General features: G+C 34.3%; 1 protein-coding gene and 1 pseudogene across 1 annotated transcript in view; both read left to right on the forward strand.

Annotated features, from left to right (window-relative positions):
- Nucleotides 1–24,005, forward strand: part of SI (sucrase-isomaltase) — a 155,231-nt gene that overhangs the window by 23,120 nt on the left and 108,106 nt on the right. The window contains exon 2 of the mRNA XM_053903663.1: nt 3,405–3,535. The gene's annotated coding sequence lies outside the window, so the exon portion shown is untranslated. The remainder of the gene's footprint in view (nt 1–3,404; nt 3,536–24,005) is intronic.
- On the forward strand, nt 21,106–21,588 carry LOC128777286 (40S ribosomal protein S24-like; annotated as a pseudogene).

The raw sequence follows: 24,005 nt of genomic DNA on the forward strand, positions 1-24,005 counted from the left end.
CTTTTGGCTTTAGATTTTATTACTCTGTGCATATTATCTATGATTCAGTAAGTTTTAACTGCAGCTATAAATAACTCAGTATACTTATATATGTACAATGATTTTATTATCCCTGAAAGCTGGTATACCTTTACCTGTCATCAAATAGATTAGTTTTGGTTTTGCAAGACTCGTATTTATTAGCTTACAAGTCAACACACATTTATTAAGTATCTGCTCTATTTTCAGAGTGAAGTAGCATTTAGGAAAAATAAGATGTTTGTTGATATATAGGGAGAAAACATATTATATATGAAGCTTTTCAAATTATAAATCAGAATAGAATTAAACCCAAATTTTGCTTTGTGACTTTGGCATAAACGTTAGTCTCTGTCTCAATGAAACATCTGTAAAATGGAAATTATAAATTCTATTAACAGGATTTGGTAAGGATTGAAGATTATGTAGGTAAGTCTTTTAGCACATATTATTGATAGCTATGTTGTAAACACCTGAAACCAGTAGGAAGTAAAGCAAGATGTACCTACTCTTAAGTGTATTTTTTAAATGTTATAAAAATTTTGAAAAGAGAAAAACTTGAAGAGCTGAAATGTTTAAAAGGCTTTGTGCAAGAACTGATGCATGAAAAATGATGGGTAGATTTTGAGGATGGTTACGGTAGAAATGGTGACACTAAAATATCGTGAAACATTTTAGCAGAAATTTGACAGGAAAAAATTCTGAATTTAATTTCAGGACTTTTGACTTTGAAGGATGAAAGTTCATTCAAATAGGGGTGCCTGGGTGGTTCAGTCGGTTAAGCATCTACCTCTTGATCTTGGCTCAGAGCATGATCTCACAGCTCATGACTTTGAGCCCCACATAGGGCTCTTCTGTTTCCCCTTCTCTCTGCCCCTCCTCTGCTTGTGCGCACTCTCTCTCTCTCTCTCAAAATAAATAAACTTAAAAAAAATTTTAAAAAAAGAAAGTGAATTCAGGTAAAAATGTAGAATAGAATGTAAGGCATATTGCAGTTTCGGTGAGAAGATGAAACAAGAAAAAAATATACAGTAGAATGTTAGTCATACTACAGTTTTGGTGAGAAGATAAGCTAGAAAAACAAATTTAGCAGTTTTCAGTATAGAGATGACAACTGAAGGATGAGTTCTCTAAGGGATAGGATGTTGAGAAGGAACAGAGCACCAAAGTAATTTTGAAAGTCAATAAAACATATTCTTTTTTTTGCTGTTCTATCTTTTAAGATCTAGCTCAATATTGCCTTGACAATGATGAAAAATATGAAAAGTCCACTTTCAGAAAGTGAATATTGTGCCTCCTTAAAATTCTATTTGGAAAACAAAGATGTAAATCTAGTTATATTTTAACCAATATACTGGTAAAAATATTTCATTTATAGATCAGGTAGGTACATTTATTTTTCTAACGTGATTTCCCCCCACAATACTGAATCTCTTCTGTGTAGGAAATCTTTGAGGAACAGAAAAGTATGTTTATTTTTAGTAATGTTCACTTTCTTAAAAAAGTCCAAGGCAAACTTTAAGCTAAAGAGAATGCATTGGTTTCATGACCCTGAATTATAACTGAAAATAAATTTACTGTTTTCTATACCAATTTCTGATAAAAAGTTATATTGAATACAGACAATTCCATTTTCCTATAGATTCTTATTTAGCAGTTAATTGTGATTAGAGATAACCATATTTATATTCAGTGCTTGTTCATAAGTTGCGTCTTTGAAATGTGGATATCATGAAAATATAATCAATTGTTTCATTCATGATTAATTGTTTTTAAGTTGCAGAAATAATTTCAACGTTAGGGAACTAATCAGGGGCACCTACGTGGCTCAATTGGTTAAGCATCCAACTTCAGCTCAGGTCATGATCTCCAGGTTCATGGTTTCAAGCCCCTTGTCGGGCTCTGTGCTGACAGCTCAGAGCCTGAAGCCTGCTTCAGTTTCTGTGTCTCCCTCTCTGTCTCTCTCTGCCCTTCCCCCACTTGCTCTCTTTCTCAAAAATAAATGAATATTAAAAAAAAAAGATGTTGGTTAGCTGTTAAAAAAGGATTAGGGAACTAATCATATGTTTTAAAAAAGTTATATCTATTAATAGCTTTGACTGTTTTCTAGTTTAACTCAAATTATCCATATTACTGTTTCTCATAGTGAAGATACTTGATTGACTCAATGTAATATTTTTGGCATCTTTTTTATCTTGTAAACCATATTCTAATGAATTTGTTTTCTAGCATCCTTTCCTCATATTCTTCCAAAAAGAGAAGAAAAATGCTATATAAGAAGAAAAGTATAATGGATAATATTTAAATTTAGAACCTGAGTACTTGTATTTATCTTTGAACGTGCGCGCGCACACACACACACACACACACACACACACACACACACCTACGAAACTTCTTGGGCTGTATATGGTTGAATTACTGCCACTCAACTCTATCTATCCTTTGCTTCTGAGATGAAAGAGCAAGAAATACAAAGGAGAGTGAAATTCAGGTGCGTTCTTGCCAGCTCCTTTACTTTTGCAGGAAGGTGTCAAAGTACCATCTTTCAGCTGACCATTCAAGTACATTCAACGGAGAACAACATTTGAGGTGACTCTTAGGGAGTGTAACCAAAGTCACTGCCAATTAACTCTTACCAAGTGGTCAATTTAGTGGGACAGTGATCCTATTTTATAAAACTGCAATCCTGATAATGTGTACTAAAGCCAGTTTTCTGGTTTTAATGTTTTCTGTTTCCAGACAGCTAAAACATGTCAAAGGACCCAAATTACATTTTGCTTTTTTGACTCAGTAATACTTATTACTGGGATTTTACGCATCTTCACATTTGAAAATACAATTTTTTTGCTTATGTTTATTGAACATCAGACTGAGGGAAATCTTTGCAAGTATAATCACACCTAAGGATGTCCTAATTATAGGAAACTTGTACTTTGTTGTCACTAATAACAGAACTTGTTCTCTTTTTTTTCCATTTTCCACTATTTTTATTTAAAAGTGTGGGTAAAATTCATGATAATACCCGAATGTAATAATTGCACAAACATGGCTTTACCAACAAAAACAACAAACCTGCTTAAACTAAATTATAAGTTACTGTCCTGTAACATTTTCTATCTCAGCTTATGATTGCTCAGAATATTTTTTCATCTAGTGATGTCCAGAGGTGTGGATTGTAATACACAGGTGGTTTGGGGTGTCAGTATATATCAAAAGGTGTAGTTGAATCAAAAATTGAAAACAGGAAAGTTAGGCATTCTAACATATATAGCTAGATTAAGCCAGATAAACAAAAATTTAGTCTTGAAATACCATGTTCTTTTTAAATTATTTATAAATTAATATTAATTATACTAAACATACTTTTGGCATTTTTTCATTAGGCTTATACTGGGGGCCAGTAGAAAAAACAAACCAATGAAGCTCATTGCCTTTGAAACTCTGAACACTATGATGTAGTTTTGATTACCTGAGTTTTATACAAAAATGCACCTGAAATAAATACATTTACGCTGTAAGTACAAGGAATTGGTGTAAACTTTCTGAACAGATGGTTTTATTTTAGCTAATGAACACTAGGAATTGCATAAATGATTCTGACTTTCACTTGGCATAGGCTACCAGAGAGCATAGAACAAATTTTATGGTCATTGATCTCAAATATTCAAGGAATTGTGTCATAATTTTTGCATTATCATCTATCCTAATTTCTTCTAATTGTATTTATTATCACTAACTAATTATAAATTTCGTATTTTGTGATGTTTAATACATTTATATAAGCTTTCAAGTTCTTTTTGTTATCTGTAAGAGAGTTGTATGTAAACAAATAAATAGGTCTACTTGCTGATGCACTCAGTGATATTTACTGAGTATTTACTATTTGATAGACCACAATATGAGGCCATATTCTAAGTGGTTTGGAATATTGAAGGATTCTTAGACATTTGCAAATATAAACAAATATTTTTAAAACAAATTACAAAAGAAATACATGAGAGAACATAACATACCATATGGAGTTGTACAGATAACAGAAATTGCTAACAGCTAGGGTAAGAAAAGAGGTGTGGAAAGTTAAAAAAAAAAGTTTCCATAATTGTGAGAACATAAGTCTTGATCTCTAAAAAGTGGTAGGATTTAAATATCAGCACTGTGCTGTATGGAATAAAATTCTTGTAAATATAGTGTAGTGAGTTTGCTTCTAAAAATGTTAACTTTCATTTTTTATAGGTAGCGGCCTGTCCAAGTTTAATAAGCTAAATGAGAGAAATAAATTTCTTCTGACAAATTTTGGCAGGATAACCTTTATAACAGCAGATAGAATGTATTATTTTCTTTGAAGCTTTGTATTATGTTTAGTAGAGTTTAGTAATTGACTATCTAAAATTTATTTCTGTGTGATAGACATGGTATACTATGGTATGGAGGAAACAAATATAATAAAAGCAAAAACAAAAATAACCAAGTGGTAGGTTACATACTACTTAATGTTCGTTGTCTCAAATATTTTAATTAAAATAATTTAAGGGATGCTGGGTAGCTCCGTCAGTTGAGCATCTGATTTCGGCTCAGGTCATGATCTTGCAATTTGTGAGTTCAAGCCCTACATCGGGCTGTCTGCTGTAAGCACAGAGGCTGCTTCATAACCTCTATCTTCCTCTCTCTCTGGCCCTTTCCCGATTGCTCTCTCTTTCTCTCTCAAAAAATAAACATTAAAAAATAAGTACAACAAAACAACTTAATAGACAAAACATTCAAGTGGCTAAAACTCCAAACCAAAACTCCTTACTATCATTCCATTATGGCTAAAATTACAAAATAAACAGAAAATAAGAAGAGTCCGTCCATGTCTAATTTTTTTTTTAATTTAGAACATCAGAGAGCAGAAATTAAGAGGATGAAGTATTAAAACAAGAAAACAAAAATCAAACAAAAACCATCTGAAAAATGAAGACTCACCCTTAAAATCTATAGCATTGTGTCCCTGTTTTTATATTATTTTTGCTTCCATTCCCTTATGTTCATCTTTTTTGTATCTTAAATTCCACATATGAGTGAAGTCATATGATATTTGTCTTTCTCTGACTAATTTCACTTAGCATAATACCCCTAGTTCCATCCACATAGTTGCAAATGGCAAGATTTCATTCTTTTTGAATGCTGAGTAATGCTCCACTACATATGTATACCACATCTTTTTTATCCATTCATCTGTTGATGGACATTTGGGCTCTTTTCTGTTTCTCTTGGCTGTTGTCGAGAGCGCTGCTGTAAACATTGGGATGCATGTGCCTGTTCGAAACAGCACACCTGTACCCCTTGGGTAAATACCTGGTAGTGCAATTTCTGAGCCATCAGATAGTTCTATTTTTACTTTTTTGAGGAACCTCCATACTGTTTTCCAGAATGGTTGCAACAGTTTGCATTCCAACCAACAATGCAAAAGAGTTCCTCTTTCTCCACATCCCCACCAACATCTGTTGTTGCCTGAGTTGTTAATGTAAGCCATTCTGACAGGTGTGAGGTGGTATCTCACTGTGGCTTTGATTTGTAATTTTCTGATAATGAGTGATGTTAAGCATTTTTTCATGTGTCTGTCCACCATCTGGATATCTTCTTTGGAGAAGTGTCTATTCATGTGCTTCTCTGGGTTATTTGTTTTGGGGGTGTTGAGTTTGAGAAGTTCTTTATAAACTTTGGATACTAACTCTTTATCTGATATGTCATTTGTGAATATCTTCTCCCATTTCATCAGTTGCTTTTTACTTTTGGTGATTATTTCCTTCACTGTGCACAAACTTTTTGTTTTGATGAGATCCCAATAGTTCATTTTTGCTTTTGTTTCCCTTGCCTCCAGAGACGTGTTGAGTAAGAAATTGCTGCGGCCAAGGTCAAAGAGGTTTTTGCCTGCTTTCTTCTCGAGGATTTTGATGGATTCCTGTCTTACATTTAGGTCTTTAATCTATTTTGAGTTTATTTTTATGTATGGTATAAGAAAGAGGTCCAGGTTCATTTTTCTACATGTTGCTGTCCAGTTTTCCGAACACCATATATGTTTTCCACATAGAGTGTCATGTCATCTGAGAAGAGTGAAAGTTTGACTTCCTCCTGACCGATTTGGATGCCTTTTATTTCTTTGTGTTGTCTGATTGCAGAGGCTAAGACTTCCAATACTATGTTGAATAACAGTGGTGAGAGTGGACATCCCCGTCATGTTCCTGACCTTAGGGGGAAGGCTCTCAATTTTTCCCCATTGAGGATGATATTAGCATTGGGTCATTCATATATGACTTTTAGGATCTTGAGGTATGATCCTTCTATCCCTACTTTCTTGAGGGTTTTAATCAAGAAAGGATGCTGTATCTTGTCAAATGCTTCTCTGCATCTATTGAGACGATCATTTGGTTCTTATCCTTTATTGGATTAATGTGATGTATCACATTGATTGTTTTGCAGATATTGAACCAACCCTGCATCCCAGATATAAATTCCACTTGGTCGTGGTGAATAATTTTTTAAAGTATTGTTGGATCGGTTGGCTAGTAACTTGTTGAGGATTTTTGCATTCATGTTCATCAGGAAAATTGGTCTATAGTTCTCTTTTTTAGTAGGGTCTTTGTCTGGTTTTGGAATCAAGATAATGCTGGCTTCATAGAAAGAGTTTGGAAGTTTTCCTTCCATTTCTATTTTTTGGAACAGACTTAAGAGAATAGGTGTTAACTCTTCTCTAAATGTTTGGTAGAATTCCCCTGTAAAACCATCCAGCCCTGGACTCTTGTTTTTTGGGAGATTTGATTACTAATTCAGTTTCTTTACTGGTTATGGGTCTGTTCAAATTTTCTATTTCTTCGTGTTTCAGTTTTGGTAGTGTATGTGTTTCTAGGAATTTGTCCATTTCTTCCAGATTGCCCATTTTATTGGTGTATAATTGCTCATAATATTCTCTTATTATTGTTTGTGTTTCTGCAGGGTTTGTTGTGATCTCTCTCTTTCATTCTTGATTTTATTTATTTGGGTTCTTCCCTTTTTCTTTTGATCAAACTGTCTAGTGGTTTATCAATTTTGTTAATGCTTTAAAAGAACCATCTCCTGGTCTCATTTATCTGTTCTACTGGGTTTTTTTGTTTGTTTTGTTTTGTTTTGGTTTGGTTTGGTTTCAATAGCATTGATTTCTGCTCTAATCTTTCTTATTTCCTGTCTTCTGCTGGTTTGGGGTCTATTTGCTGTTCTTTTTCTAGCTCTTTGAGGTGTAAGGTTAGATTGTGTATCTGAGACCTTTCTTCCTTCTTTAGGAAGGCCTGGATCACTATATTCTTTCCTCTTATGACCACCTTTGCTGCATCCCAGAGGTTTTGGGCTATGGTATTATCATTTTCACTGGTTTCCACTTACTTTTTAATTTCCTCTTTAATTTCTTGGTTAGCCCATTCATTCTTTAGTAGGGTGTTCTTTAGTCTACAAGTATTTGTTATCTTTCCAAATGTTTTCTTGTGGTTGATTTAGAGCTTCATAGCGTTGTGGTCTGAAAATATGCACGGTATGATCTTGATTTTTTGCACTTGTTGAGGGCTGATTTGTGTTCCCGTCTATTTTATTATTATAGTAATATGGAGGCTGATGAAAATTAATATTTGGAGAGAAAATGTAGTTTCTAGTCAACATGTAAGAAGCTAGGAATTGCTAATATACCTTAACAAGAAAATAAAAAGCTGAGCAAACTGAAAAATCATAAACTCTTATTATGTCTGACAGACAGGTAGGATCATAGGACTAACCACTACTCTCAAATTAGAGAGGCTAGCAGACAAATACAGACAATCGTTTCTTCTTGAGAAGAAACCCAGGTCCACAAAGCTCAATGGGAACCCATGCCAAGGTAAGGAAACCTGAACTACAACTGATGAATAGATGGGAGCTCAATGTGGATAAGTCTGAGAGAAAAAAACCAGGGGACCACAGTCATCAAGGGCTCCCACTCTTTTATGAGTTTTACCTCCAGGAGCTTAGCCAGTTTCTCAAGATGAATATCTGAGAAAAATCTTCTTCCAGCAAGAGGAGAGAAAAGAAACCATTTTGAAATATTCTAGAGCATTCTGTTCTTCTTAACAAGATCTGCCCTCAGGAGGATCTGTCTAACAAGAGAGCCTAACCCTACTGGGGCTTTATCAGAACCTAACTAACCTGGGAGAAGAGACATCAATAACTACAGCTGGTTCTAACCTTCCAAATGGGAAAATAGAAATACCCAACTCAAGGCTCCTTTAGCTATTTTGTCCCAACTAAGATGGAGAGGGTAAAAACAAAAAAAAAACAAAGAAGTATGAGTGAAGTTCATAGTCTAGAAGTACAGGTCACTAAAAGACTAAAACCTTCTCATAACACTGTAGAATTCTTCCCTTCTCTTTATACATTACCAGAAGGTTACTGAAGGACTGTTTATAGCAGTGTTTTTTTACACCTATACATCATATCTAGCTATCAGGAAAAAAATTACAAGAATTACTAAAAGCCAAACAATGACAACAACAAAAACAAGTTTGAAGAAATAAAGTACTAGAACCTGAATCAGATATGGCAGAGATATTGTATTTATCAGACCTGGAATATAACAAAAATATGACTAAAAAGTTAAAGTCTCCAATGGATGAAACAGAAAGCATGCAAAAACATATGGGTAATTTTAGAAAAGAGAATGGACAGCCTAAGTAATAACCAAAAGTAAATGATACCAAAAACACTGTAACAGAATGAAGAATGGCTTTGATGGGTTTGTCAGTAGATGTTAAATGGCTCAGGCAAGAATCTCTTAGCTTATCCTAATAGAAACTACTCAAACTGAAAAAACAAAGAAGAGTGTGGGTGAAAAAAAAGAACAGGATACTTAAACACCATGTGACAACTACAGTGGTGTAACATACTCATAATGGGAATTCCAGAAGGAGAAAAAAGAGAAAGAATACAAGAAATATTTGAAGCAATAATGACTGTTTCCCCAATTTTTTAAAACAATTAATGTTTATTTATTTTTGAGAGAGAAAGAGTGTGAGCAGGGGAGGGGCAGTGAGAAAGGAAGACACAGAATCCAAAGCAGGCTCCAGGCTCTGAGCTGTCAGCACAGAGCGTGATGTGGAGCTCACAAACCACAAGATCATGACCTGAGCCAAAGTCAGATACCTAACCGACTGAGCCACCCAGGCACCCCGAGAGTTTTCCCAAATTAATGTCACATACTGAACCATAGATCGAGGAAGGTCGTAAAACTCTTAGTAGGATAAATCCTCAAAAAACCACACCTATGCATATCATTTTCCAACTACAGAAAATCAAAGATTTAAAATATATATATATATATATATATATATATATATATATATATGTTGAAAGAAGCCATAGATTAAAAACAATTTACTTATTCAGAATCAAAAATAAGAATTACACCCAGAAACAATGTAAGCAAAAAGAGAGTGGAGTAAATATTTTGAGAGGAAAGAAATTGCCAACCTAGAATTTTGTTCTGAGCAAAAATTGCCTTACAAAAGTGAAGGAGAAATACTTTCTCAGACAAACACAAATTGAGGGAATATGTTGCCAGTAGACATTCCTTGCAAGAAATGTTAAAAGAAACTCTTGAAAGAGAAAGGAAATGATAAAAGTCAGAAACTCAGATCTACATAGAGAAAAGAAGAATATTGGATAAGGAATAGGTGAAGGTAAAATAAAAACTTATTTTTTTTCTCATTCTTAATTGGTCCAACCGATAACAGTGTGTTCAAAATAATAGCACCAATGTAGTTGATCATGTATGCTTCTGTATTATATGTGTTGTGTATGTTTATGTATAGGTGAAATAAATCACAGCATGAAACAAAAGATGGAAGGAAGGAATTAGTATAAATTTTTTAAATAAGATATACTACCTGTGAAGTGGTAGAGAGTTATTTGAAAGTGGACTTGGGGAGGACCTGGGTGGCTCAGTTGGTTGAGCATATGACTTTGGCTCAGGTCATGATCTCACATTTTGTAAGTTTGGGCCCCACATCAGGTTCTGTGCTGGCAGCTCAGAGCCTGAAGCCTGCTTCGAGTTCTGTGTCTCCTCTTTCTGCTCCTCCCTTGCCCTTGCTCAAACTCTGCTCTCTCTCTCAAAAACATTATTAATGTTTTAATAAGCATTAAATTTTTTTAAAGTAAATGGATGGAGAAAAATGTACCATGCTAACAGTGATCAAAAGAAAGCAGGAGTAGCTATAATAATTTCAGACAGATGAATTCAGGTCAAGGAAATTTATTAGGAATAAAGAGGGGCATAACATAATGATACATGGTAAATTTTTCAAGAAGACAAAACTATCCTTAATATGTGTGCTCCACCAACAGAGTATCAAAATATATGAGGCAAAAGCTGATAGAATTGCAAGGAGGAATAGATGAATCTACTATTACAGTTGGAAACTTCAACACCCATTTATTGGAAATGGACAGATTCAGAAGTCAGAAAATCAGTAAGAATACAGCTGAACTTAATGCCACCACCTATCAACTGTTATAATGGATATCAATAGAATGCTTTATCTAACAGCTAAATGCACATTCTTTTCAAGTCCCCAGGTCATCTTCACTGAGACAGACCACATTCAGAGCCATAAAATGCACCTTATCAAATTTAAAAGAATAGATATCATACAACTCAGATCACAATGGAATTAAACTATAAATCAATAAGAGTTGGTAAGTCCAAAAATACATGGAGATTAAGCAACACTTTATTTATTTATTTATTTTAACGTTTATTTATTTTTGAGACAGAGAAAGACAGAGCATGAACGGGGGAGGGGCAGAGAGAGAGGGAGACACGGAATCAGAAACAGGCTCCAGGCTCTGAGCCATCAGCCCAGAGCCCCACGCGGGGCTCGAACTCACGGACCGCGAGATCGTGACCTGAGCCGAAGTCGGACGCTTAACCGACTGAGCCACCCAGGCGCCCCTAAGCAACACTTTAAATAGCATGTGGGTCAAAGAAGAAATCGCAAGAGAAAGTTCAAAAGTAGTTTGAACTAAATGAAAATGAAAATACAACTTATAAAAATGTTTTGGATGTAGCAAAAGCACTGCTTAAAGGAAAATGTATAGCATTGAATGCATATATTAGGAAAGAAGAAATATCTAAAATAAATCATTTAAGCATCCATTTTAAGAAAGTATAAAAATAAGAAAATCAGAATCCAAGGTAAGCAGAATAAAAGAGATACAAATTAGAGCAAAAATCAATTAAATTGAAAGCAAGAAGTGAGTAGAGAAAATTAAAAGCCAGAAATATGGTTCTTTGAAAACTTCAATACAATTGATAAACTTTTAGCCAGGCTAACTAAGGAAAAAAAGAAATAGGAAACAAATTATTAACAACAGAAATGAAAGAGGGTGCAGAGCCACAGAGTACATGAACATTATGAGGAAGATAATATTAACAATTGTATACTTACAAATTTGATAAACTAGTTGAATAGACTAGTTTTTGAAAGAGACGGTCTGCCAAAACATTCACTAGAAGAAAAAGACAATCTAAATAGGCACACACCTATTAAAGAAATCAAATCAATTAAGCACTCATCTTCCAGAAAAAAATGTAGTAATCCTAGTTTTGTGAATTCTGCTAAACTTTTAAATAAGAAATTATATCAAATCTCTACAATCTCTTTGAGAAGATAAAGGAAGAGAGATTACTTCCTAACTCATTGTATGAGGCCAGCATCACCCAAAACCAAAACCAGACAAAGATATTACAAGAAACAGAAGCTACATACCAATTTCTCTCATGAACATAAATGAAAAATCCTCCAAATTATTAGCAAATTCAATCCAAAAATGCATAAAAAGAACTATATCCTATGACCAAGTCTGATTTATTTCAGATATGCAAGGCTGGTTCAACATCTGAAAATCAATGTAATATATCACACAGGTGAAAGATGAAAAATCACATAGTCATAACAATATATTCAGAAAAAGCATTTGACAGGGGCTCCTGTGTGGCTCAGTTGGTTGAGCGTCCGACTTCAGCTCAGGTCATGGTCTCACAGTCCTGTGAGTTCGTGCCCCACGTCGGGCTCTGTGCTGACCGCTCAGAGCCTGGAGCCTGATTCGGGTTCTGTGTCTCCCTCTCTCTCTGCCCCTAACCCACTCACATTCTGTCTCTGCCTCTCTCAAAAATAAATAAACATTAAAAAAAAAAAGGAAAAAGCATTTGACAAAATCCAATACCCATTCATGATAACTGTCAGAAAACTAGGAATAGAGAACTTTTTCATCCTGATAAAGAGCATCTGCAAAAAAACTTGTAGCTAAAATTGTATGTAATGGTGAGAAATTCAAAGCTTTCCCACTAAGGTCAGAAACAAGGTAAAATGGGGTGCCTGGGTGGCTCAATCAGTTAAGCTACCAACTTCCGCTCAGGTCATGTCTGGTGGTTCACGAGTTCAAGCCCCATATCAGGCTCTGTGCTGACAGCAAAGAGACTGGACCCTGCTTCAGATTCTGTGTCTCCCTCTCTCTGCCACTCCTCCATTCATGCTCTGTCTCTCTAAGTCTCTCAAGAATAAGTAATAAACATTATTTTTTTTTAAAAAAAGAAGATAACATGTCCCCTCTCACCACTCCCTTTCAACATTATACTGGAAGCCCCAAATAAAGCAAAAAATCAAGGAAAAGAGATAAAAATTATACATTGAAAAGAAAAAAATGCTTTTTTTTTATAGATGGCATAAATGTCTATGTAGAATATCTGAAAGAATTGACAGAAAAACTCCTGGAACTAGGGAAGCTTGGGTGACTCAGTCAGTTGAACATCCAACTCTTGATTTTGGCTCAGGTCATGATCCCAGGGTGTGGGATCAAACCCCATGTCAGGCTCCATGCCTAGCATGGGGCCTGCTTAAGATCCTTTCTCTCTCTCTCTCTCTCTCTCTCTCCCTCCCTCCCTCCCCCCTCCCCCCTCCCCTGCACCATGGGTGTGCTCTATCTCTCTCTCTGAAAAACAAACAAACAAACCAAAAAAGCCTCCTGGAACTAATAAACAATTATAGCAAGGCTGAAAAACACAAGGTCAGTGAAGTCAGTATACAAAAGTTAGTCACTTTCCTATATGCAAGAAATAAAAACATGGAACTTGAAATTAAAATCAGAATACCATTTACATTAGCACTTTCAAAATGAAATATTAGGTACAAATCTAACAAAATGTGTAAAGATCTATGTGAGGAAAACTATAAAACTCTGATGAATGAAATAAAAATAAATGGGAGTATTCCACATTTTGGATAAGACAACTCTATATGGTCAAGATCTCAGTTTTTCCCAACAAGATGTATAGGTTTAATGCAATTGCAACCAAAATCCAACTTTGTGTGTGTGTATCTACAAACTGATCTAAAGCTTATCTAGTGAGACAGAAGACTCAGAAAGGCCAACTGTATATTGAAGGAGGAAAACAAAGAAGATTGACACTACTATCTTCAAGTCTTGCTATAAAGAAGTAGTAACCCAGACATGTGATAATGGTGAAAGAATGGATGAATCACCCAGAAATAGACCCACATAAATATAGTAGACTGGTCTTTCAAAAGGAGAAAAGGCAATACAGTGGAGAAAGGAAAGTCTTTCACCTTATGATGCTGGAAAGCTGGACATTGAAATGCAAAAAATAAATCTAGACATAAACCTTACACCCTTGACAAAAATGTAAAACATGCAGATGCTTTTGTAACTGACTGGTTGGCTCAGTCGGTTAAGTGTCTGACTTGATTTTGTCTCAGGTCATGATTTCAGGGTTCATGAGACCAAGCCCCACATCAGGGTCCACACTGACAGTGCAAAACCTGCATCAGATCCTCTCACTCCCTTTCCCTCTGCCCCTCTCCCATAAGCACACTCATTTTCTCTTTCTCTCAAAATAAAGTTTTTTTGAAAAGTAAATTTAAAATATGTAAATGTAAAATGAAAGACTATAAAACTCTTAGAAGGTAACATATCAGAAATTATAGATGGCTTTTGGATAATTGATTATGGCAATGACTTTTCAAATACAACACCAAGGACATAATTTATAAAAGAAAAATTGACAAACTAGGCTTAAATAAAATTGAAAACTTACTCTCCAAAAGACAATGTCAAGAGAATAAGAAGACTACTCACAGACTGGGAGAAAATATTTTCAAAAGATGCACTGATAAATTACTCCTATTTAAGATATACAAAGAACACTTAAAACTCAACAATAAGAAAACAAACAACCTGATTAAAAAATTAGTCAAAAGACCGTAATATGCACCTCAGCAAAGATGATATACAGATAGAAAATGGCCATATGAAAAGAGGCTCCACATGTCTCATCAGGGAAATGCAAATTAAAACAATGACACACCACTACACGCTCATGTAGAACAACATGAACTCTCATTTGTTCATGAGAACAACTCTCATAGTTGGTGGGAATGCAAAATGTTGCAGCTACTTTAGGAGGGAGTTTAGCAGCGTCTTATGAAAGTAAATGTATTATTATGATATGATTCATACAATGCAATAGATTGAATACTTATGTCCATACAAAACCTGCACACATATTTATAGCAGTTTTATTCATAATTTTAAAAATTAGAAGTAAATAAGATATCCTTTAGTGGGTTAATGGATTAAAAAACTGTGGTTAGGCACCTATGTAGCTCAGTCAGTTAAGCATCTGACTTCGGCTAAGGTCACGATCTCCCGGTTTGTGAGTTTAAGCCCTGCAACTGGCTCTGCACTTACAGCTCAGATCCTTGGGATTCTATGTCTCCCTTTCTGTCTCTGCCCCTCTATCATTCGTGTTCAGTCTCTCTGTCACTCAAAAATAAAATAAACTTAAAAAAAAATTAAAAACCACTTTGGTACATCCAGGCAATGGAATATTATGCAAGGCTAAAAAGAAATTAGCTATCAAGGTTCCATGAAAAGACTTGAAAGAGCCTTAAATGCATATTACTAATTGAAAGAAGCCATTTAAAAAGGCTGCCTACTGTATCATTCCAACTATATGATATTCTGGAAAAGGCGAAACTATGGAGACAGTAAAGATATCAGTGGTTGCCAGGGTTTGGTAGAAAGGAGGGATGAATAGGCAGAGCACAGAGGATTTTTAGGTCTGTGAACTACTCTGTATGCTACCACTCCTATAGTGGTAAATATTTATTCAAATCTATAGAACGTACAACACCAAATGGGAACCCTAATATAAAACATGACTCTGGGTATAAATGATGTGTCATTTAGGTTCATGAATTGTAACAAATGTACCATTCTGGTGGGGCATGTGAAAATGAGGGCAACAATGAATGGGGTGGTGGAGTTATACGGGAAATCTCTATACCTTCTGTGCAATTTTGCTGTGAACCTAAAACTGCTCTTAAAAAAGTATTAAAAAAAGAAAATATGCTAAAAGGAAATAACTGTTTATATTTGAGGTAAAAGACAAAGAAACATAATCTTGGGGTATGATGAACTACATTTGTGGTTTACTCAAAAACTATTTACGTATAGGTGAAATTTCAATACACATACAATAATTATATTGGGTTACTTTATATATTTTTTAAAAATTAAATTCTAGTTAACTCACAGTTTAGTTTTGGCATCTGGAGTAGAACCCAGTGATTCATCTCTTACATATGACACTTCAGTGCTTATCCCAAAAAGTTCCCTCTATAATGCCCATCACCCATTGAACCCATCCCCCTACCCACCTCACCTACAGCATCCTTCAGTTTGTTCTCTATGTTTAAGAGTCTCTTATAGTTTGCCCCCTCTCTGTTTTATTTCTTATTTTGGTTTACTTTTAATATTTAAAATGAGAATGAGAACTATCTGTTTAAAAACATTTAGCAAATTACATTTCACATATTGATTGTTCTAAAAAATAAACAAATCATAAGCAAACAAACAAAATAGAAAGAGGTAGGGGACAACTGCCTTTAAAATTATTACACTTGATACTGGCATAAAAATAGACACACAGATCAATGGAACATAACAGAAAGCCCAGAAAAAAAACCACAATTATGTGTCAATGAATCTACAACAAATGGGACAAGATAAACAATGGAGAAAGTCTCTTAAATGGTGCTGGTAAAACTGGACAGCTACTTGCCAAATAATGAAACTAAACCACTTTTTTACAGCATACACAAATTCAAAATGTTTACAGACCTAAATGTGAGGTCTAAAATCATAAAATTGCCAAGAGAAAGCATAGGCAGTAATATAACATTAGCCATAGAAACATATTTCTAACTATGTCTCCTTTGGCAAGGGAAACTAAAGGAAAATTAAACTCTTGGGACTACACCAAAATAAAAAGCTTTTGCACAGTGAAGGAAAACAACAAAAGAAAACAAAACTATCTACCAAATGAGAACATATATATGTAAATGATATATCCAATAGGGGGTTAATATTCAAAATATAAAAAGAACTCACACAACTCAACACTAAAAAACAAATAATCCAATTAAAAATGGACAGAAGATATGAATAGACATTTCACTAAAGAAGACATATAGACAGCCAACAGACACAAGAAAAGATGCTCAACACCACCAATCATCAGAGAAATGCCATCATGAGATATAGTCTCACACCTGTTGGAACCACTAAAATCAAATACACAAGAAGTTAAGTGTTGGCAAGGATGTGAAGAAAAAAAAGGAACCTTCATGCACTGTTGCTGAGACTGCAAGCTGATACAGCCACTTTTAAAAAGTGTGGAGGTTCCTTAAAATTTGAAAATAGGATTACCATAAGGTCCAGTATTCTACTATTAGGTATTTACCCAAAGAAAACAAAAACACTAATTCAAAAAGATATATGCATCCTATGTTTATTGCAACATTATATACAATACTTAAGATATGAAAACAACACGTGTCCATCAATAGATAAATGGATGAAGATGATATTACACACACACACACACAGATTATTATTTTAGCCATAAAAAAGAATGAACTCACCATTTGCAGCAACATGGATGAATCTAGAAAGTCTAATGCTAAGTGAAAGAAGTTGGTCAGAGAAACACAAATACCATGTGATTTCACCTATATGTGGAATTTAAGAAACAAAACAATAAAGAAAAGGAAGAGACAATTAAAAAAAAGAAGAATCTCAACTATAGAGAACAAACTAGTGGTTGCCAGAGGAGAGGTTGGTGAGGGAGTAAGTGAAAAAAGTGAAGGGGTTTAAGAATACACTTATCATGTGAACAATGAGTGATGTATAGAATTATTGAATCATAATATTGTACACCTGAAACTAATATAACACTATGTTAATTATACTTGAATCAAAAACTAAATTAATTAAAAAAAATGAGTGTGAGCTGTATGAAAAAAATGGTTACACCTGAGTCATTGGGATGTTGGAGTTAAACATTATTTTGTTGTCTCTGTCTCTCACTAAGCTGTGCAAGGCAATGAATTGTCTTTTTATTGTTAAAATCCTTGTGCCTAGAATAGTGCATGATACAGAGAAATTACTGAATAATTGCCAAATAAATTTTTACAATTTAAATGCAAAATGTATTTTATGATAATTATTTTACAGATAATGTCTTTAAGAAATATAAGGAGTTAAGAGATTAAATTTTTACAAATGTATTTATGATAAAAATAAGCTTAATACATAAAATATTTTACCTGGCAAGTTAATTTTATTCATTTTCTCTATCGCATCACAAATTTATTGAATATTTGTTTCTAAGTTAGAGGAATAAAAGATAAAGTTAAATACACTTAAAATATATGTAGGGCGTAACTGTCATTAATAAGACAAGTTCTGAGAAAATTGTAAAGAAAGAAAAGTGTGATATAAACAGATTTTCTAGTACTTCTTTCTCTAATATATGCCTCTTCATAAGCAGATTCCATGGTTGAAATAAATATGATTCCATTTTGAGGAAAAACTCATTTGAGAAAATACTTTAACTAACCTGACTGTCATGTACAGTTCCTCCAACTTAGTTACCTGAACTAAATTATCTGTTTTTAGTATTTGACTTTTTTAAAAAACAAAAGATATTTAGAGGAAGAAGGGCCAAGATGACAGAGCAGCATGGAAGTTTTCTGCTTCTTTCATCCCTGAAATGCAGCTAAATCAGCATCACACCATTTTTCACACCTAGAAAATTGGTCTGAAGATTAACACAACAAGATGCATAACTTGAACTGGAGAACTCAGCAGGTACAAGGCAGGTACAAGGCTCGGAGAGGTGAACTGGGGGAGAGGGATGCTGCAGAGGGTAGAGAGCTGTGTTTGCTTGTGAAGAAAGAACAGAGACAGGGGGAAGAGTATAGGAAAAGCACTCCCTCTGAAAGCAGCTGGAGAGAAAAAACAAAGATTGGAAACATCAAGAGACTGACCAAGAAAGGGAGAAAGGAGAGATTCCAATACCATTAGGACTCTATAAATAGGGGAGCACAGATAGTAGATGCAAAATCCTCAACAAGATACTAGCCAATTGGATCCAACAATACATTAAAAGAATTATTCACCACGACCAAGTGGGATTTATACCTGGGATACAGGGCTGGTTCAATATACACAAATCAGTCAATGTAATACATCATTAATAAAGGACAAGAACCACATGATACTCTCAGTAGATTCAGAGAAAGCATTTGACAAAAATACAGCATCCTTTTTGAATAAAAATCCAGAAGAAAGTAGGAAGATCATACCTCAAGATCATAAAAACCGTATATGAAAGACCCACTTCTAATATCATCCTCAGTGGGGAAAAACTGAGAGCTTTCCTCCTAAGGTCAGGAACATGACAAGGATGTTCAATACATAATATTGTAAGTCCTAGCCTCAGCAATCAGACAACATGAAGGAATAAAAGGCATCCAAATCGGCAAGGAGGAAGTCAAACTTTCACTCCTCACAGATGACATGATACTGTATGTGGAAAACCTAAAAGATTTCACCAAAAAACTTTAGAACTTATCCGTGATTTCAGCAAAGTCACAGGATATAAAATCAGTGCACAGAAATCGGTCTCATTTCTATACACCAATAATGAAGCAAGAGAAAGAGAAATCAAGGAATCGATCCCATTTACAATTGCACCGAAAAACATAAAATACCTAGGAATTCACCAAAGACGTGAAAAATCTATACACTGAAAACAATAGAAAGCTTATGAAAGAAATTGAAGAAGACAGAAACAAATGGAAAAATATTCCATACTCATGGATTGGAAGAACAAATATTGTTAAAATGTCAATACCACCCAAAGCAATCTATATATTCAATGCAATACCTATCAAAATACCACCAGCATTCTTCACAGAGCTAGAACAAACAATCCTAAAATTTGTATGGAACCACAAAAAACCCTGAATAACCTGAGAAATCTTGAAAAGGAAAACCAAAGCTGAAGGCATCACAATGCAGACTTCAAGACATATTACAAAGCTGTAATCATCAAGACAGTAAGGTACTGTTACAGAAACAGACACTTAGATCAATGAAACAGAATAGAGACCACAGAAATGGATTCAGAAATGTATGGCCAACTAATCTTTGACAAAGCAGTTAAGAATATCCAATGGAATAAAGACAGTCTCCTCAGCAAATGGTGTTGAGAAAACTAGATAGTGACATGCAGAAAAGTGAACCTGGACCACTTTCTTACACCACACACAAAAATAAACTCAAAATGGATGAAAGACCTAAATGTAAGACAGGAATCCATCAAAATCCTAGAGGAGAAATCAGGCAAAAACCTCTTTGATCTTGCCTGCAGCAACTTCTTACTCAACACGTCTCCAGAAGCAAGGGAAACAAAAGCAAAAATGAACTATTGGCACCTCATCAAGTTAGAAAGCTCTGCACAATGAAATAAACAACCAGCAAAACTAAAAGGCAACCAACGGAATGGGAGAAGATATTTACAAATCACATATCAGATAAAGGGTTAGTATTCAAAATCTATAAAGAACTTCTCAAACTTAACACCCAAAAAACAAATAATCCAGTGAAGAAATGGACAAAAGACATGAATAGACACTTTTCAAAAGAAGACATCCAGATGGCTAACAAATATATGAAAAATTGCTTAATATCACTTATCATCAGGGATATACAAATCAAAACCACAATGAGATACCACCTCACAACAATCAGAATGGCTAAAATTAACAACTCAGGCAACAACAGACGTTGGTGAGGATTCAGAGAAAGAGAATGTCTTTTGCATTGCTGATAGGAATGCAAACTGGTGCAGCCACTCTGGAAAACAGTATGGAAGTTCATCAAAAAATTAAAAATAGAACTACTCTGTGACCCAGCAATTGCACTACTAGGTATTTATCCAAAGGATATAGGTGTGCTGTTTTGAAGGGGCACATGCACCCCAATGTTTATGGCAGCACTATCGACAATAGCCAAAGTATGGAGAGCCCAAATGTCCATCAGTATATGAGTGGATAAAGAAGATGTGGCATACACACACACGCACACACACACACACACACACACACATATATATTTAATATACACACACAATGGAGTATTACTCGTCAGTCACAAAGAACAAAATCTTGCCTTTTGCAACAATGTGGATGGAACTAGAGGGTATTATGCTAAGTGAAATTAATCAAAGAAAGACAAATATCATATGATTTCACTCATGTGAAATTTAAGATACAAAACAGATGAACATAAGGAAATGAAAGCATAAATGATATAAAAACAAGGAGGGGGCAAAACATAAAAGACTTAAATACAGAGAACAAGCTGAGGGTTGCTGGAAGGGTTATGGGTGGGGGATGGGTTAAATGGGCAAGGGGCATTAAGGAAGATTCTTATTGGGATGGGCACTGTGTGTTATACATAGGGTATGAATCACTGGATTCTACTCTGGAAATCATTATTGCACTATATGCTAACTAACTTGGATGTAAATTTTAAAAAAAGAAAATGTTTAATTTTAGGTTTTCTTTCTGTATCATTTTTGAGCACCTTCCATTTTTTATTAAAAAACCTATATAGTTCTCCCTGGCTGCTTGAAGCTTGGCCACCGTCATGAACAACACAGTAACTATCCAGCCAATGAAGTTCATGACCATCCGACTACTTCAGCAAAAACAAATGGTCATTGATATTCTTCATCCTGGAAAAACAACAAGACCCAAGACAGAAGTTTCAAAAAAACTAGCCAAAATGTACAAAACCACAGCAGATGTCTTCTTTGTGTTTAGATTCAGAACTCATTTTGATAGTGGCAAGACAACTAGCTTTGTTTGGCATGATTTATGATTCTTGGGTTATGCAAAGAAAAATGAACCCAAACATAGACTTGCAAGACATGGACTGTATGAGAAGAAACAGACCTCAAGAAAACAGTGAAAGGAACAGTAGAACAGAGCGAAGAAAGTCAGGGGGACTGCAAACACTAGTGTTGGTGCTGGCAAAATATGAGCTGGTGATTGGACAGAAGAAGAAGTAAAGATTCTTTTATCTGTAGTCATTGTGCAGATTTTTCATGAAAGGATTAATGAACTAAGAACTTAAAAAAACACTTATGTAAATTTGCAGCCACAAAAATCAAACAATATAAAACAAAATAACAAAGCAATGACTTTGATTTTAAATAACTCTTCCATTTATGAGGAAAACTAGAGTTGATGGTGTTTGTCATATATTCTTATAAATAATTTTTAGTATCTTTTCATGAATAATCTGATTATCCAAATTTATTTTAAATTGTGATAATTACTTAATATGAAACTTGTTTAACTTAACTTCTATTTTTCTACTTCTTTGGAACTTACTTCTATATTTCTAGTTCTTTGGTTATGTGTTCTCTATTAAGTGTAAACCATTTAGATGAATAAAAAATTCACTCAGAATTTAGGGGACTCAAAATCTCTTTAGTTGATGACATGTGACCTTGTCTTCTAAATTGGAGCGTATAGCTAATAGATTATAATATCTCTGAAAAAATGTAGTTGTATGTAAAAAAACTTGTTATTATAAAATCTCTAGGAGCAGATTATTCATTGGTGAATTCTACCAAACAGTTGCAGAAGAAGTAACACCAGTTCCAAATAAAAATTTCCAGAAGAGGTAAGAGTAGGAAGCCCTTCCCATTTCATTTTATGAGTCCAGTTTACCCAGGTACAAAAATCAGGCAAATATATTAGAGGAAATTAAAAAAAAAAAAAAACAGCCAGTATCCTCATGAAAATAGACCCCAAAATCCTTAAGAAAATAGAAGCAAATGCAGCCAACAGTATTGAAAAAGATAATACATTATGACAATATAGGATTTATTCTGAAAGCACAAGACTTTTTTCTATACTTATAAATCAGTGGAGGAAATTCACCAGTTTTACAAACCAAACAGGAAGAGTAATTTTGCCATCTCAATGAATGCTGAAAAAACTTTTAAGAAATTTCAATATCCATTTCAACAAACTAAGAGAAGAAAGTAATTTCTTCAATGTGATAAAGAGAATCTGTCAACAAACAAACAAACAAAACCCTACAAACATTATTCTTAATGGTGAAAGATTAAATATTTCCCTCTGATCAAGAACAATGCAAGGATGACTGCTCACATTGCTCCATTTAACATTTTACTGGAAGTTCTAGTAAGTGCAACAAGTCAAGGAAAAGGAATAGTAGACAAATGGATTGAAATTAAAGAAGATAAATTTATCAATAAAAGATGACATACATGGTCATCTACGTAAAAATCACAATGATTCTACAAAATGGTATGGGAACTTACTATATAAGTTTAGCAAAATTATAGGATACAGGGTTGATATACAAAATTCAACCACTTTTCTATATTCTAACACTGAATATTTCAATTTGAAATAAGAAAATATCATTTAAACTAGCACCACCAAACAAAACCCTTATGTATAAATATTAAAATATGGACAATATCTGCATACTGAAAAATTCTGATGAAAGAAATCAAGGCCTAAGTAAATGGGAATACATACCATGTTTATGGTTGGAAAGACTCAATACTAATAACATATAAAATTTCCTTAAAGTGACTTACAGATTCAATGCAATCCCAAGTAAAATCCCAACAGGAATTTTAGGTGGAAGTCAAGAAACTTATTCTAAAACATACATGAGAAAAAGAGAACTAAAATTGACAAAGCAATTCTGAAAAAGAACAAAACTAGAAGACTCATCCTTCTGGATTACATGAATAATTGTGAAGCAATAGACAGTATGGTCTTTAAGAAAAGCTAGACATATAGATCACTGGAACAGAGTAGAGAGTCCAAAATGGACCCACACATGTATGAACAAAATTTCAACAAAGGTGAAAAGATATTTAATGGATAAAGGATAGTTTGTTTTTTAACAGTATTGCTGGGACAATTAGTTATTTACGTGCAAAAAAATTAAACTTTGCCGGAACTTCCACAGCATAAAAAATTAAATCCACAAAGAATATAGTACTAAAATTATAAAACTTAAAACCAGAAAATTTCTAGAAAATAGGAGAAAATATCTATGAGCTTGGATAGGCACGGATTTCCTACATATGACACCAAAAGAATGAACCAATTAATTTTTTTAATTTATTTTATTTCAAGAGAGAGTGAGAGAAAGAGAGAGTGCAAGCAGAGGAGGGGCAGAGAGAGAAGAAGAGAGAAACCCAAGAAGTTTCCATGCTGTCAGCGCAGACCCTGACAAGGGATTCAATCTCATGAACAGTGAGATCATGACCTGAACCAAAATCAAGAGTCAGATGCTTAACCATCTGAGCCATTCAGGCGCCTCTGAACTAAGAAACAAATAAACAAACAAATAAATAAATATTGATCTTTAAAAAATTGAAAACAACTGTTCTTCAAAAGACATTGTTAAGAGAATGAGTAACCAAGCCATAGAACATGGAAAAATATTTGCAAATTATGTAC

Source organism: Panthera pardus, unplaced genomic scaffold (genome assembly GCF_024362965.1).
Source record: "Panthera pardus isolate Hobbes unplaced genomic scaffold, ASM2436296v1 HiC_scaffold_16, whole genome shotgun sequence".
Classification (NCBI taxonomy): Eukaryota; Metazoa; Chordata; class Mammalia; order Carnivora; family Felidae; genus Panthera; species Panthera pardus.